General features: G+C 36.2%; 1 protein-coding gene across 8 annotated transcripts in view; it reads right to left on the minus strand.

The window, feature by feature from the left end:
* LOC126355230 (putative zinc finger protein 355P) overlaps positions 1–3,511 on the minus strand; it is a 129,565-nt gene extending 126,054 nt beyond the window's left edge. For all 8 annotated transcript variants that reach the window (XR_007565486.1, XR_007565489.1, XR_007565485.1 and 5 more), the window contains exon 1: positions 3,400–3,511. The gene's annotated coding sequence lies outside the window, so the exon portion shown is untranslated. The remainder of the gene's footprint in view (positions 1–3,399) is intronic.
* Between the last annotated feature and the right edge of the window lie 2,489 nt (positions 3,512–6,000).

Below are 6,000 nucleotides of genomic sequence, written 5' to 3' on the forward strand. Positions count from 1 at the left end.
ATCTAGGTAATGAAGTAATATGTAGCAGTACTGAATATAATGTGATAAAACTTCAATTTTCAAACTTTACACTTTTTGCTATGTATGTCAGTAACTTAAAAACTTTTACAACAGAATGCATATAACTACTGTGTGTCCTAGACAAAGTCTGCAGAAAATTACTTTTGCCTCTTGGCATTAATCATGGAAAAAATTTTCAGCCTGACACAGAGGTGGTGCTGATATCAATCAATTTTGTTAAGCTCAATTAAATGACAACATGATCTTCACAACAATTCTGTTTCTAAAATTTTTGAATGTAGTCACATTATGTACAATTCATTCAATCGAAAACGTTTTTTAAAAAAAAAATCTTTTGTTTTATTCAATGACTAGGCCTACTTCAATTTTAAATCATAACTAATAACAAAGAAATTACAATAAAATTTTAAAAAAATATTTAGTATTAGTACCAGTAAAATGTTAAAAAAAATACTGCCATGTTATTCACAGTTTCTAGCAGAGCACTTATTCCCTTTCTGCAGAACACCAGCATTCCACAGAACACAGTTTGGAAAACCCTGCACTATCTGATAAAAAGTATCTGCAGACCCCTAACTAATATGGCACTGATCACTAGATGTCACAAGAGGCAGACTTTTTAGTATAAAGGAAGTTAGAGTATTATGATGTCAGCAAAGACACAATAACAAAAGAATGAGTCAAGCAAGAGAGCTCGGTGACTTTGAGTGTGGATTAATCACTGGATGTCACCTGAGTACAACATCCATCAGGAAAACTTCAACCTTTCTAAACCTGCCCAGATCAACTGTTGGTTATATGATTGTGAAGAGGAAAAGTGAAGGTATGACCACAACTTAACCAAGACCAGGCAAGTCACATATATTGACAAATGGGGACTGTCAAGCATTGTGGAAGGTGGTTGTAAAAAAACTGCACAAAATCAGCAGAGGGAATTCACTCATGAATTACACAGTGCTGTAAGCAGTCCAGCTAGCACAATGACTGTGCAAAGGGAGTTTAAAAGATTGGGGTTTGATGGTTGAGCAGCTCCTTATACGCCCCACATTTCTGTAGTCAAATAAGCAATGCTTAGCATGGCGTAAATGATGCCACTGCATCATGGAAGACTGAAAACTAAAAATTTGATTTGTGAATGCTGGTAGGTCATTACCTGTCTTCATGTGTAGAGCCAACAGTGAAGTATAGAAGAGGTGGTGTTTTGGTAAGGGGGTGTTTTCATGGTTAGGGTGTGGTCCCCTTATAGCATTTCATAAAATGCTAATTGCAGGACAATATGAACACATTTTACAGAACTGTGTACTGTATACAGAAAAGAACAGTGATCGTTTGTATCACCATGACAAGGCACAATCTCTTAGAGCAGCAACTGTGAGGAAGTGATTTGTGGGCAGTAATATTCTTAATAAGGACTGGCCTGTCCAGAGTCCTGGCCTGAACCTACTGGAACACCTCTGGGAGGGGCTAGAATGTTCTTTGCTCCAAATCAAAGTGTACATCACTACCTTCTTTACTTTCATATCTTGAGAAAGTATGTGCAGCCACCCCTCCAGACATTCAGACACTAAAAGTGTGCCCAGCAGAGTTACATATTTGACAGTTTAATATATGAAATACCTTTCAATTTCAGCACACTATTCTATGTAGCAAACTACAGTATTATGGAGTCAATGGCATAACTCTTGCATGGATGGAATAATTCATAACACAAAGTTTAGGGTTACTCAGACTGTCTCTCAGGCGCAGAACTAAGGTCAACTCTTGTTTCTTAGCCATGTAAATGTTCTTCAAGTGACTTTAAAAGCATTCAAAATCTGTAATGTTTCCTGGTGACACAAGCAGATGTACTGGTCCAGGGTCCAAACTGAACCTTAGCAGATACAGCTCAGATGATAGCCAGTGACACATACAACTGATCCACAGCTAAAAGTTTGGAGTCTTAATCTCATAATGATTAATGTAATGCAATTTCAAACCAACCTTAGTGTGTATGTTGATGCTAGCTCTTCTGTGGAGGCAGCTTGGGGTTATAAACACCTCCTTCATAATTAATATAAAGTCCACAAATATATGGAATGAGGACAATTGTTGTAATCTTTTTTTTGTTTAAATTCTTGTTCACACCCAAGGGAGCTTTAAACTACACTGATCTTTCCCCCAAAATTTGATGCTACACTAGAAAGAAGACTGGGCATAAGGAAAGTAGACAACTTCCAGGTATTGTTTTCAACAGAAATATCTGAGGATTAAACCATACTGTAAAGTATGTAAACTCCAGACACAAAGAAAATGTACTGATGAATAAAAGTACAACATACACGTTTAAAATCACCAAAATGCCAAATGTCAAGAAATTTTGTGCTATTTACATACATAATAGTTTTCTAAACTTCATTGTATGTTTACAAACAGAGTGGTTTATATTTTGCGCTGGGGAAGCCTAATACTATTGTTTTCATTGACTGGCTGTTCCATCCGTTCTTGGTAGAATATTTTATACTTAATGAACGAAAACACACACAGCACTACTGCAATATTCTATAATATTGTAGAATATTACACAGATGTTGCTGTGTGTTTTTTCATTCCTAATACTATTGTTTTCACATCGTTCTCTTTAATTTTGGAAATAGTTCCGGAAACAGCTCAGTTTCTAAAAAATACCGGAGTTTTTTCATCTTCAACTTGGTTTTATTATTAGCTACTAATGTTCTCTACTTTAAAGCTGGTAAGAAGTCCTACATTTTTTGTATTAACCGTCTTGTTTTAATTAATATTATACTGCTCGCTCTTGCAGTAGCTGCATTTACTGGTATGTTCTTCTTCGAATCAACGTAATAAAGGATTCTTCCAAATCTAAAAACTATCTGAGGAGCCGCTTTACTAGTCTGTGTGTTGACTCCATTTTTAGCCTGTTATCCAATTGGACACCATGGTGTATTATATAGGCTACACTTTTCCGCTGTTTAAGTGCTACGTCGGCTTCTAACACCCACAGGTAGTTTTAGCGGTTAGCCGTAAAGTATTTATGAACTGTGCTTCTGCACACAGACGCTTCGGGGTCTTTTTAATTGTTGTTCATCCACAGTGCATTCGAAATGAAATACACTTTTCTAATGAATTCATAGCAGTTATTGACGCAAATGGGAAAAAAGGTTCATTTAATTTGGCGCACAATGGATTTAGTCAATTTCACGAACACCAGATCCCTTTGGAATTAAAACGACAATAATTATATCGACAGTTTATTAATCCGCATATAATGGTCACATAGCTAATTGTGTAGGCACAGTTCGTAATTCAGCAGAAAATTATACACTTTTCACGTATCCTGAATTCATATACAAATAATGCAGATTATTCGACGGATGATAGTACCTTGCATTTATCCGCCTAAGCTTCAAATCATCTTGAGCGTCTTCGGAAACCTCCGCTCACTTTATTTAAAACAAAAGCACAACACAAACATTTACACCAAACAACACTGTAATGATTGGTACATGCCCAACACAAAGCGCGCGGGAGATTTGAATACTCGGAAAATAACCTTGCAGCCATAAACATTGTATTAATGGATTCGTAGGTATTGCAGTCTAGTATTATCATTTATGTTATTTACACAATGAATATGTGTTGGCTTATTTCTGAGAACACCTTATCAATAAGTGCAACGCCTACTACCTTCCACGGTTTTGTATGCTGAATTTCACTGTTCTAATTTAGTTATAGAGTGTGCTTCAGTTTCCCACTATGATTTTGCTTATATCGTAGACGAAATTACATAGAAGTACCATATTTACATTATTTGGAAAGATGAAAGTAGTTTACTACCGAGGGTCTTTATTCGCTGTTAATCATTTAAAAAGAAACAGCGTACCCAACTATCAACAATGCTGATAATAAAGTACAACATATTTCGTTGCGTATAATTTGTGGATGGGCCGTGGGTGGAACGTATGTTTGAATACTTTTGTGCAGGCTGTGTTGAGTCTAACTTGCCTTCTTGATCGCATTGTAAGAAGCAGACTGGAGAATAGCCGCAGTTGTTACAACTAGAGATGTGTATGAATATTTCTTAGTTAAGAACCAGGAAGCGCAGTTTGACAAGTAAGAGCAAGTTATTAGCAATTGCAGTTACATAACGACTACTGTTTCGGACAGAACACAGAATAACAACCAATGCCAGAGAAAAAAACGTATTTCATAGGAAAGACAAAATTAGGCACAATATAATTCTTAATCTGTACACTATAAACTTTATTCACTCTGCCCCCTTTCGGTTTAATAACTTGACTCAAGGTTTCAAAAATGACACAGAGGCTACATAGTGATAGATCACAACCACAAACAGTCAGTGCATCAAATTGGCCGATCCCAATTTCATTATCCAAATCTTGAGATAGTCTATTGAATTGTACATTCAAAACTCGTTTTACTTGTTGCTTGGAGCTGATAAACTGAACATCCTGCTGCCCTTCATTCAATATAAAATTGTATGGTAATCGATATCCAGGAACTTTAATTGCCTGTCCTCATTTCTGTTTTCTTTAATAGATGTAGTCTCCATGTATGACTTACTTATTCATAAACTGTGTGAGTTTCCACAACTATTTTAAATTCTTAAAGAAGATACTTAGCCACAAGGATTCTGATATAGCTGCTGCCACAACTATGTATTCCATTTCTTATTTAGTCAGTTACTGGTAATGTTTAACAGACAAACAGTGAACATATATATTCATTCATTATGGAGCCCTTTATCCAGCCAGTGTGAGGTGATGGCCAGTTTGGCACTTCTCCAATGAAGCAGAGAAAAAGCCATACCGCTATACAGATTATTATTCAGTGGTGTCGTGACTTCTAAAGCTATTTTAAAGCTACTGCCAACTTCCCCTTCAGCCCCAGGATGAATCCACATATTGCCTCTTCTGAATGCATCTAGTGCAATTTGGCAGTATTTTTCAAAGTGTTTGCATACAATGTAACTTAGGGGATTTGGAAACCAACACATTATTTACCACTGTGGATGTGGAGAACTGACTAAAACACAAATCCTTTTTTTCAGTATACCAGTCCCCCTCATAAATCTGACAGGCAGATTGATCCGGGCTGGTGCATCTCCTCCTGTGTTGGAAGTGGTTGCTTTGTGGCACTTGGCGTCTGAATGGCTTGAACATAGAACAATACATAAAAGAACAGACAAATGCAAGAAAACATAGAACACATGTGTATCTCAAAAGATGGAAAAATATTTATATTGCTGCATGGGGACCATATACATGGGTTTTTTCTGTAAAAATTGCTGGTTATTTCTATTGAAGAATTCCTATGTGGTATAGAAGGGGTCATTAAGGAAAAACATTTTCAATTTGCATGTGAAAACACTTCTGCTATCTGCTGTCTTTTGTTGGAGATAGTGACTCACATATCTGCCTCCTAATAGCTGATAAATCAGGCTCTCCAGAAACATGGAGTAGTATCCATGTTGTCTTCTTTATTTTAGGGTGTCGTGCACAGTTGCAGTTATACAAGTCTTATGGGTTAAAACCTTCTGTTGCAAGTCTATTAACAGAATTTTCAATTAAGAACAAACACATTTCAGCCACTGTGACAATACAGTTTTTCTTCTCACAGTTTTGTTTGCTAGGAGCATGAACATTTCTCAGGCTTTAATATACTATTGTCAACAGTATTAAATTATTATCACTACTCACAGGTTTTTGTTTTTAAGTCAGTTTTAACATTCTCCTTCACATATGCGTTACATTTTTGTTCACGGTATTTTCACTTACATGAAACACTTACTTTTTATGTTGTTTGGGTTTGCTATCATCTTGCCATTTCTTGTACTTTCAGTATTTTCCATTTTTCCCCCTTGTGGATGACAAAGTGTCCAAATTTTGCTGTACTGCTTTTGTACATTCTTCCTTATTTTGCCAGTCCTTCATGTCTTCAAAATTATGATGTTAGTTTCCCATC

This window comes from Schistocerca gregaria, chromosome 3 (assembly GCF_023897955.1).
Source record: "Schistocerca gregaria isolate iqSchGreg1 chromosome 3, iqSchGreg1.2, whole genome shotgun sequence".
Lineage (NCBI taxonomy): Eukaryota > Metazoa > Arthropoda > Insecta > Orthoptera > Acrididae > Schistocerca > Schistocerca gregaria.